The sequence below is a fragment of the Capsicum annuum genome, unplaced genomic scaffold, assembly GCF_002878395.1.
Source record: "Capsicum annuum cultivar UCD-10X-F1 unplaced genomic scaffold, UCD10Xv1.1 ctg3809, whole genome shotgun sequence".
In the NCBI taxonomy this organism is placed as follows: domain Eukaryota; kingdom Viridiplantae; phylum Streptophyta; class Magnoliopsida; order Solanales; family Solanaceae; genus Capsicum; species Capsicum annuum.
In genome coordinates, this window is record NW_025845203.1 from 63,957 (window position 1) to 76,222 (window position 12,266).

The 12,266-nt window shown below is 34.9% G+C and overlaps 1 protein-coding gene across 1 annotated transcript in view; it reads left to right on the forward strand.

Moving 5' to 3' along the window:
- LOC124891589 (late embryogenesis abundant protein-like) overlaps window positions 1-12,266 on the forward strand; it is a 41,877-nt gene that overhangs the window by 4,754 nt on the left and 24,857 nt on the right. The window lies entirely within an intron of this gene.

Genomic DNA, 12,266 nt, shown 5'->3' on the forward strand with positions numbered 1-12,266 from the left:
GAGGAGGCCCATAGTTCCAGATATTCCATCCATCCTAGAGTGACTAAGATGTACCGTGATTTTAGATAGCACTACTGCTAAGGTGGTATGAGGTGAGATGTAGCCGACTCTATGGCTCATTGCCTATGTTGTTAGTAGGTGAAGGCCGAGCATATGATACTTGGTGGTTTGCTTCATAGGTTACCCATTCCCAATTGGAAGTAGGAACAGAACACCATGGACTCTGTGACTAGTTTCCCTCACACATCTCGTGGTTCTGACAGTGTGTGGTTCAGTATAGATCAATTAACCAAGTCAGCCTATTTTATTCCAGTTTAGGTTTCATTTAGTGCTGAGAGGTTGACCCATATCCACATTCGTGAGATGATGAGACTTCATGGTATGCCCGTGTCTATAATATCAGATCGTGGTTTGGTGTTCACATCTCACTTTTGGAGTATATTTCGAGATGATTTGGGCACTCAGGTTAATCTCAGTACAGTGTTTCATCCCCAGACTAATAGCCAGTAAGAACGGACTATCTACATTTTGGAGGATATGCTCTGTACAAGTGTGATGGATTTTCGTGGCTAGAAGGAGCAGCATTTGGCTTTAGCAAAATTTGCTTATAATAATAGCTACTATTCCAGTATTGATATGGCTTCTTTTGAGGCATTATCGCTCACCAGTAGGTTGGTTTGATATTTCAGAGGCCTCGAGGTATGGACTTCCTTCGTGAGTCTTTGGACAGAGTCCAAATCATTCAGGATGGACTTCAAGAAGCTCAGAGTAGACAGAAGTGCTATGAAGATCGTAGGCTTCGTGCCTTGAGATTTGGTGTTGGTGATCGAGTTTCCCTTTGAGTTTCACCCATGAAGGGTGTGATGAGGTTTGGAAAGAGGGAAACGCTTAGCCTCAGGTATTTATCTATTTGAGATTCTTTAGATTGTTGGTGATGTGGCTTATGAGTTGGCCTTGCCCTCAGATTTGTCAGTTGTTCATCCAATTTTTCATGTTTCAATGTTTTGCCGCTATATTCCTGATGAGTCGCATGTCATTCGTTGGGAGTCGGTTCAGTTATATGAGTGGTTGTCCTTTGTTGAGTAGCTGGTCTCTTTTTTTTTGTCTAGGGATATTAGTCGGTTGTGCTCTAGAGTTATCCCTATGGTTAAGGTTTAGTACTCATACCGACCTGTAGATGATGCCATTTGGGAGGTCGAGTCTGATATGTGTAGTTCTTATCCATAGATCTTCGTTGATCCAGGTATTTCTTTTCCTTAGTTCGAGGACGAACTGGGTTTTTAGTGGTGGATGATATAATGACCTAAAAATTTGCTGAAATATGTGAAATTTGTAATTTTATGTGATTTGACTATTTTATCCCTTCACGTAGTTGCATTGTGGTATTTCTAGGGTGTGGGGGTGATTGACACAATTCTCGATGTATTTTGATACCATTCATGCAATATTGTGGTTTGTGATGGTATCATGTGCCTTATTTTGGACTTACGTGGAATTTTTTGATCCATGTGATGGATAGTTGGACAAACTATGCCAATAACTCTGGAATATCAATTTTAGGCCAGGTAAAATTTTGGTTCAGGTCCTAATGCACCTGAGATCATTTAGACCTATTGGTCAAAAAGTTGAAAAAATTAAAAATAAGGGTGTGGGACCCACATTTGGTTGAAATAACCTTGAATGAAAACTCCGACTTTGCCAACGCATCTGCAACATCAAATTTAGGGTGGTAACATGTTTGGTTGGGTTTTATGGCTTTTAAATCTTATTTCAACCCTCGATTTGAAAAATTATGATTTCTGGTTTCAGGGGTCAACTCTGTGAAAATAATGTCTTTTCGAACATCTGATATCGCTATTGAGTTCGGAGCGTCGAATTTAGTTTGGTTACATAGTTCATTTGCATATATCAAAATCTAAATTAATCTTGGGCACCCCGTCGATATCCGGGTTGGACTTAAAGAATCTATTTTAAAAAAAAAAATCTGGTGCAGTGTACAAAAATAGCTTTTTCCCCTCTTTTTGCCCATTTTGCTAATTGTTTCACCTTGTCCCTAGAGTGTTAGTGGTAGCTTGGGAAACTAAATTAACATCTATTTCTTGATTCTATTATGGATTTAGGGTGAGATTTCACCTTTTTCTACTCCAATTTCTTGATTAATTTCTCAAAACCCCAAAAATCATAGGGCTTGATTCTAAGCCCCAATTTCACTCCTTTTCACTTGAACGCACCATTCATACCATAGATTGATTCGTCCATTGATTTTGTAAGAATTCGCTCATTTCTTGGTAAATTGTTCATTAGGTATTTTATTTTTATTTGTAGTTAATTTATAAATATATAATCCACCGCTTGAAAAAATAATTAGCATTAGTCTAATTTAGTAAAATAGTTAATTGACAAGTCATTACGGGTACAATACCTAGACTTAGAATTCAAATATTACTTGTACGACCGTGTACACTTTCGTATGCGTTTGGATACAACAAGATTCTTAATTTTTCTTCACTGAAAAAACATTCACTATATATGGTAATACATTTATAACACCCCCTTGAATGTCTAATTGATAGATAATACACATATAGGCCGCCCTATTAAAAGCTTTACAAGAAAAAACTAGTGAGACAACCTCGTAACGAAATAAAGTCAATGCATATTAACTCCTTCTAATGAGAACATCCATGAATCTTTGCATCTCGATCTTGTGCACCATATTCTTGGAAGTTGTATTTAGTAGATAATTAGGGAATAAATCAGTTTGAAAAATTATTGCTAATTGACCCAAGTGAGAAGCAAAAATATTCTGATAAAGACATTCCTCAATAATATCATCATGACTCTTGAAGTCATGTTGTCGCTTGAACAAATTTTTTGCACGTTGATATCACTATTCTTTTGGAGCTTATATGTGTAGAAAAGTTTTGAAGAAATGTTCTTCGGTCTATCTCCTCTTATGAACGCCCCTTGAGTTTTGCTATGCATGCTACATTATCTTCATATAAAATTGTGGGTACCTTATCACATTTCAAATCACATTTTTTCTTGATTGAGATGTACCATGGACCTCAATCACATGCACTCGCAGCTAGCTTCATGAATAGCTATTATCTCAGCATGATTTGATGAAGTAGCTATGACAGACTACTTTGCAGATCTCTAAGATATAGGAACCCCCCATATATGAATACATAGCCTATTTGAGACCGAGCTTTGTATGGGTAAGATAAATATCCTACATCAGCATAAACAACAAGATCAAAACTGTAATTGTTAGAATAAAATAAGTCCATATCGTTAGCCTCTTTTAGGTACTACAATATGCGTTTGATTCTATTCCAATGTCTCTTGGTAGGAGAATAACTATACGTTGCTAACAAATTAATCAAAAATGCTATAACAGACCTTGTAGTACTTGCAGGATGCATTAGTGCACCAATTGCATTAAGATATGGTACTCTAGGATCAAGAATTTCCTCATTCTTTTCTTGAGGTCGGCATGGATCTTAATTTATACCAAGTGATTGAACAACCATCAGAGTACTTAATGAATATGGTCCATCCATATAAATCTTTTCAATACCTTTTTGTGTAGGTAGATTGAAGGAAAAAGATATTATTTGTCAAATGATCAATTTTCAAATCAAGACATAATTTTGTCTTTCCAAGATCTTTTATCTCAAAGTCCATCTTTAAATAGTTAATTTCCTATTGAAGCTCTATTGGAGTTCCAATAAGGATTTATGTCATCAACATATAACAAGTATAACAAATTTCGACGTTTTTTTTATAAAATACATGGGCAAATCTCATCATTTTTATAAACTTTCTTAAATAAATACTCACTAAGACGGTTATACCACATGCATTTAGATTTCTTTAAACCATATAATGATATTTATAATCTAATGGAATACATTTCCCAAGGCTTTGAACTATATGCTTCTCTCATCTTAAATCCTTCAAAAACTTCCATGTATATCTCATTATCAAGTGATCCATGTAGATAGGTTGTAACCACATCCATCAAATGTATTTAAAGTCTCTCATGGATAGTGAAACTAATAAGATAACACAATATTATTACATCTATAAAAGGTAAATATGTTTCTTCATAATTGATACCAAAAGGGGGTTGCTCTTTGAACCTAGTATCCCTTTTTTTATTTTTTAGGAGTAATTTTAAACTTTTGTTATTGGGAATAAATGAGATGTTCATACTAAGTTCTACGTATGATTACATGATTTAAGTTGGTTTTGATTGTGAAAGCATAAAAAATAAGTTGAATGACAATGTTTGAGACACTTAGGCTCATTTATATGACCCTTGTGCGATGTTGGCTTAATTTTGAATTCTTTTTATTGCTTGGTTGAGAGTCTATATAGATCCTTCTTGATTTGAGCATGTTCCATGTGTATGTGAGGTTTTTGTTCCATTTTTTATTAGGTATTGATGTTTAGAATTTGCCCGGTGTGTTTGCAAATCAAGATAAAGAATGTTGGATTTAGGAGATAATATAGGCATTTCTTTGATAGCCATGTGTAACAACTCAGATTTTTACCTCTAAAAAATCCCTGAGTTTTGATCTTACTGATCAGACTACGATTAACCTTACGAGTCGTAAGGTATCCATACGGGTCATAGGACCCAAATCGTAGCCTAAACAATAAGGTTTGTCTAGGTTACTTCCCTGACCATGACTTATACCTCTCGATTCATGAAACGTCATACGAACCATATAGTGTAAATCATAGCCTCACTAGTATGGGTGCCCCTTGATTCTGTTCTGACTACGACTTTTTCACAATACGAGTCATATGGTATAAGTCATAAAATAAACAGTGGGAAGGCCCCATGTTTCTGCCTAGGCTACAACTCTTGGTGATGAATTGTAACGTGTCATGAGTCATAAGGTGACTTGTGGTCATTGGCAATTATTTTTTAGCTTTTCATTAAGGGCACTTTAGACATTTCCCTCTTTCACCACTTAAGATCCAGGACCATAAAGCACCGTGGGGACCCTATTTCCATCCTTCATCAATCAAATACAACTCTTAAACACTCTCAGATCCCTAAGTCAAGAATACCTAGGGTTTCTCAAGTCTGATCAATTAGAGCTTCCAAAGGTGATTTCTCTCCATAATTCTTAATATCTCAGGCATATTACTCTTCCCCAAATCTTAGTTTGTTAAAGCATGTGTTTTAAATTATTTTTCAAGTGGTTTTGAATGTTGGCTTTGGAATGTAGGTTGAGGGTTTTGAATAATTATTTTTTAAAATAATGTTCCTATGGTTTATATATAAATTTTCATGCTTTAATGATAGTTTTAAATATATGGGTGCATGGGCATGGTGAATAAACTTGGGGGTTGTGGATTCCCCCACTTATGTGGATTTTGATAATTGAATTGGTGATAACCTCAACCCATTCTTATGAAATTTGTTTGAGCATAAGAATATGTGCATTAAATATACTTTGGTACTATGGCATAGCATAAAAGGATAAATAACCAAATTTTATTTAATAAACAAAGGGGGTCATGATATTTCCCCACATCGATTTAATGAACAAAGAGGGTTAAGGCATTTTCCCAAGTTTATGGAATTGAAATGGCATAATTATAAGCTTGCAAGTGTAGTTGGTATGACGATACCAACAGTGTATGCCTGATATGTATCATTGGTTCAATGAATGGAAATATGTAAAACTTGTTTTAATTGGGTTTAAAGGGGGTTGTGTAGCTAGGCCATGAAAGTGGAGGTCCCGAGGGACCAATATTGGATACCATAGTTATTGGTATGGGGGTCTAAATGGTAGGGTGTTCGAGTCACCCTTGTTTTATTATCGAGTGTTTGAGTCACCCTTATAAAATGATCGGATGTTCATGTCACCCTTGATGTATGACCGAGTGTTCGAGTCACCCTTGGTGCATGTGCACATATGATTATTCTTTATTTCATACGGCTAACATTCACTAGGTCCCTTTCAATAGAGGGAATTGAGCCCATATATCCCATGGGTGCCTTTTTATGATGGTTAAGCTACACAGTCCATGCTAATGTTTTAAAGTTCATGCTAAGCCTTGTTCCCTATCTCGGCATGTTATAAATATATATGTATATGCATATGGTTGTGTACATTGGCTTGGAATGATTTTGAAATGTTATTTCATGGAGTTACTTTATGCCCTTCCATGAGTTACATGATATCTCACCCCGGTAACCATCTCCAAACATTATATCCTCATGTGATGCAGAAATCAGAGACACTTCTACTTTTCTTACACAGTGATAGGATATCTGGGTTGTCAGCAGTCATCTTTGAATTGGTAAGCTTCCATTCTTTGGAAGGGATATCATTTTAAAGTCTTGTTCCTTTTATGTATTAGACTACTTCTATTAGACCAATATGGCTATCATCGGGGGCATGTCCCAACTTAGATTGGTTTTGTCTTATTTAGAGGCTTTGTGGATTACTGTGGATTGGGATGGTTGTTAAAATTTTTAAATTCTTTTGTGAGTTAGTTGAGTTGCCTATCTTGTTATATGTTCGAAATTCATCTACTGCTAGTTGTATTGCATTCTATTTTGACTAGGAAAAAAGGGTGGTCTCTGGTCCTCGAAAGACTTGGCATACCTGTTACAGCCAGGCCCTAGTTCAGGATGTGAGACCATGTTTTTAATCTCTTTATATATTTCATGATCTTAGTTATCCCCATTGAAACTTTAGCCTATTTTTGGTAGCCTCATATGTAGCTTACTTCCTTTCTTATGACTGGCCATAATTTGATCCAAAACCTCGAAGCGCTTTAATTAAAAGATTGAAGAGTTAAGGAGTATAGAATTGAAGAAGGGAAAAGTGAAAGTGAAGCCCCAAAATACTACCAACTGGTGTGTTGAAAATAGTTCATGTGTTGTAGTTGGGAGAAATGTAATGAAAAGAAAAATTGATCAAAGTAAATCATATGTTGAGATCAAATACTTCATTATTAAGATGTGTGAACTAGCTTAAAGAAATAGGGAAAAATAAAGAGAGGCAGGAAGATAAAAGTAGTATAAAATTTGGTTGGTCGAAGAGTAGTTTAATGTAAAGTGTGATGTATTAAAGAGCCTAGGGAAGATAGTCACTATTACTGGCCAGAATTAGTTTTACCCATCCCTTAGCCTACATTACAACCCTTACTTGATCTTGAGCCTCAATATTTTGATATTAGTGGAATACTACATTAAGGGAAAGCTTATGGTTCATATTATGTGACATGTGAATTCCTTGTGAGACTGAGAGAAATTTGATTCTTACACCCATTTTTGTGATGAATTGCATATCTATGAGTGAATGTGTGTGACTCTCTTGTGTTGAGAGCACATGTTTTATGATGGTTAGGTGACTTGTATGATCTCTTTATTGAGTAATATTCATGATTATGCCAACTTGGTAGAGTTAATTCTTGAGGTTAGGAAGTTTTGAAGTAGAGCTCATGAGTTTTTTTTTTAATTGTAATATTACATGCATGATATGGAACTTGCTAGCCATGTTATCATCGTAGTTATAGCTTGAGTGTCTTAGTTGTAGTAGTAATGTTAGAGTATTTCTTGGATGGTTCTAAATGTAAAGGGTTGTTTGAGGACGAACAAAGCTTTATGTGTGGGGTGATGATCTTAAGCATATTTATACTCCTAAGTGTCATTATCTATGCATGTTTAGCTTAGTTTTTAGGACTTATTGATGTGATTAATGAGTCATTGAGGTGTAATTTTGTACTTATATATTAAATTACACGTTTAGAGTATTTAAGGTTCATTTGAAACAAGTTAAGAATCAAATAGAGTTTAAACGAGAAAACTAGTTGTGCTAGCTTGAGCTATGCTTGTTCTAGTGTACTTTGATGAGCTCTATTGTGTTGTATGAACTAATGATTGTTATATGATATTTTAGAGACCATTGGAGGTGTTTTGGAATCTAATTTAATCCAAAAAAAAAAACAAGTCATGAGAAATAGAGAAACAAGGATCAAACGTATGAGAAGTTATAAGCAAAAACGGAGTGAATTCCCACCTATTTAGAGGTGCCTTGCGCCGCACCCACCAAAGTTGGATATGGCCTGTGCACCAAAACCTATAGGGAGAGGGCACATTACCTTAGACTTTCTTTGGGTGGGTTCCTCACCCCCATTGTTTGGATTTAGTTCATGTGGCACGAGGCCTCTCCTAGGACGTCTAAAAGTTGATTTTTAAGTTGTTTAAGTGAGGGGCAATGTAGTAAATGTATATATTTCGTGTTGGGATACCAATGGACGACCTAAAGCACTATAAAAAGAGTACTTATTCACAATTAAACCAAACTCTTTAAAAAACACAAGATTGGAGAGAAGAGAAGGTATTCAAGGACTCTACACTAGGGTTCTTTCTTTTTTAACATAATTTTCTTCTAGTTTTACGTATGTATTCCATTCTTGTGATTCTTTGTAAGAGAATGAGTGGATAAACATAATCATTATAGGGTTGAGTTTATAAACATTATTGTGTAATTATGTTTTGATTGTTGGTTTATATGTTTATCAAGTCATATGATTGTTCTTACATTCTTGTTTTACTATTCTAAAGCGTCATGAACTTTAGGATAAATACAAGATGCAAAACGAATTCTCCATAGGAGTGGAGGGATAGAATGAGTAATATAAGGAGTGTAGATAATATCTCTAATTATTAAATACTAATTATTAAAGGAATATTTGCAGTTTATGATAGGAATATACCTAAATGTGTCACTTGATTAATGAAATGGGAAGATAGCTTAATGCATCCATATTAAAGACTCGCATCCCTGATCATTGATTTAGTTGTGAGATTAATTTGGGTATACGACTTATAGAATTGGCATTCTCAAGTTATACTATTAACACCGTAAATCAATAAATGTGATAAACACCAACACAGGCTAGAAATCATAGTTATGCATGAATGTGTAGTAAATGCCTCAAACCTGGAATTCTCCATATGTTGTTTACAATCCAAGTTTTATATCATTGTTCTTTTTGTTAATTAGTTATAATTACAAAGAGTGTACTCTTGTTACAAACTCATATTTATTTAATCTCATTAGTAATGCTAGAATTGAACTGCTTGCTAAACACCAAGTCCCTGTGGGATTGCTAATCAGCTCGCGAGAGTCACTGTACTACTTGGGTGACCATGTATACTTATGTGTGTGGTAAGACACAACAAAACTATCTTTCATACCCAAAATATTTAAGGGCACAATCAATGAGGGATTACCAATTCATTTCTTTAACAAGGACATATGAAAAACTTGATGCACTGATGCTAATTATATAGGTAAATCTAACTCATATGCTACATTGCAAAAAGGTCCCATAATCTTATAAGGGCGAACATAGAAGGGATTGATCTTTCCATTCTTACAAAATCTCTTCAACCCCTTAATAAATGAAACTTTTAATTAGATAAGATCACTATTAGCCAACTCAAGTTCCTTTATCCTCACATATGCATAGGATTTCTAACAACTTTGATTTGTTTGCAGCCTCTCTCTAATCAGCTAAACTTTATCCATAGCCTCATGAAATGAATATGGACCTATCAATTTAAATTCACCAACTTTAAACCAACCAATTGGAAATCTAGACCTCCTACCATAAAGTACTTCAGATAGGGCCAACTGAATACTAGAATGGTAACTGTTATTATAAGAAAAATCCATCAAACAAAAATGATCATCCCAACTACCCTTGAAATCAATCACACGTGCTGTCAACATATCCTCTAAGGTATGAATGGTCTTCTCTATCTGACCATCCATTTGCAGATGAAAATCTATACTCAAATAATCTTAGGTACCAAGACCCTTCTGAAAAGTCTTCTAGAATTGAGATGTAAACTTAATACCTCTATTTGAGATGATAGTCATACGGACTCCATGCAATTTCACTAACTTCGAATGACTTAGTCATTCGGTCCATAATAACCCAAATAGAATCATGATATCGATGAGTATGAGGCCATCCTATAATAAAGTCCACATTTATTACATCCCACTGTAAAGCAGGAATACTAATATTTTGAAGCGTACCACTAGGTCTTTGATGATCAATCTTAACCTTCTAAACTGGTGGCAATTCAAACACTTAGCCATGACTTCTACAATATCCTTCTTCATGCTATTCCACCAATAGACTTCTCATAGATCAGGGTACATCTTAGTGGCTCCTAGGTGAATAGAATATCAAGAATTGTGAGCTTCTATTAGAATCCACTATCTCATGTCATCCATATTTAGAACACATAGTCTGCCCTAACAATGAAGAACACTATCTCCTCCTTGGGAGAAAACCACAACCTTCTGACGCTAGACCGCTTCCTTCAACTTAAGCAAAATAGGATCACTATTTTGATTTTTTTACCTCAACTATCAATTAAGATTGTGTACCATTCTGCACCAAGATATTACCATCAACTTAATTAACCAACCAAACTCCCAATCTAGCAAGTTGATGAGCCTCGTGAACTAATTCTTTCTTCTCATCTTCTCTATAAGCAACACTTTCCATAAACAATCAACTAAGAGCATCATCAATAATATTAAATTTACCTAGAGGGTACATCATACTCATATTATTGTCCTTCAATAACTCTAGCCACCTTATCTGATGAACATTTTGATCTTTCTAGTCGAACACATGCTTAAGGCTCTTGTGATCAGTGAACACTTCAACATAAACCCCATAAAGTTAATGCCTTAAAATGTTTAAGTCAAAATCAACTGCTTTATACTCAAGATCGTGATTTGGGACCTCTAGAAGAATCACAATAAACCAAAAAACAATCTAAACCCTCCGGCGGAGTGAAAAATAGAGTAAAGGTAAGTCGATTCTTCAACTTATGAAAACTCTTATCACATGAATTTAATCACTAAAATTTGAATTTTTTTTTAGTCATTCTAGACATGGGAGAAGAAATAGAGGAAAATTCTTCAACAAATTATCTGTAGTAACTAACAAACCAAGAAACTCCTAATATTTGATGAAGAGATAGGCCTAGGCCAGTTCCTCAGTACTTTGGTCTTTTGAGAGTTAACTCAAATGCCTTCACTAAAAATGATATGACTAAGGAATGCTACTAATTTCAACCAAAATTCACACTTACTAAACTTAGTGAATAACTGGCGACCTTTGAGAGTCTGCAGGACAATCTTCAAATGGTATGTGTGTTCATTCTCATTCAGAGAATAAATTAGGATGTCATCTATGAATACTATAATGAACATGTACAAGTAATTCTTCAACACCCTGTTCATCAAGTCCATAAAAGCTACAAAAGCATCTATTAGTATAAAAGAGATAATAATATTTAAAGTGACCATATAGAGTTATGATAGTTGTCTTCAGAATATCACACTCTCATACTTGACTTGTTGATAACAAATTTAAAGTCTACCTTAAAAAATCACTTATCTCTCTGAAGTTGGTCAAATAAGTCATCAATCCCATAAATGGGATACTTATTCTTGACTGTGACTTTAATCAACTGACAATAGTTGATGTGTCATGGTTTCATGGCACTTTTGAGACTTAAAACAAGGAAATCATGTAAATACTTAGGTATTTTTGTTATATGTGTGATTTTGTGATTTTTTATAGGAAAATAGAGTTCATCGTGGAGAAGGAACAAGAAGTGATGAAGAGTAGCAAGAAAGCTACCTACAAGCCCTACCTACGGGTCGTAGGCAGTACCTATGGGCCCATAGGTTGAGTTCCTAAGAGTTTTGAAAGTTGATGTTTTCTCCGATTCCTACAAATACTACCTATAAGGTGTAGGTACTACCTACGGTCTGTAGGTTACCTTCGTAGGTAGGTGTTATACAAGTTGAAGACTTGAATGAGTCCGACAAACCTACTTATACCCCATAAGTACTACCTACGGCTCGTAAGTGGGGTCGAAGGGAGGTGTCGACTCTAATTTCCTACTTTGGTTAGAATAGATTTTCTAATGTATCTATAAATACCCAAGGGTGGTGCCGACTATAATTTTCTACTTTGTTTAGGATATATTTTCTAATGTATCTATAAATACCCTTTGGATGTTTCATTATTAGTTTATGCGCTTTGTACGATTTTTACATAGTTTTGAGTTCTGAGATACATTATTTGTAATACCTCATATTCCTCAAGCTTAACTTAACTCTCAGTTCATGAGTTATCCAATATGAAATTTTTGAAACACTTAGTATTTTCAGTTTTGATCCATC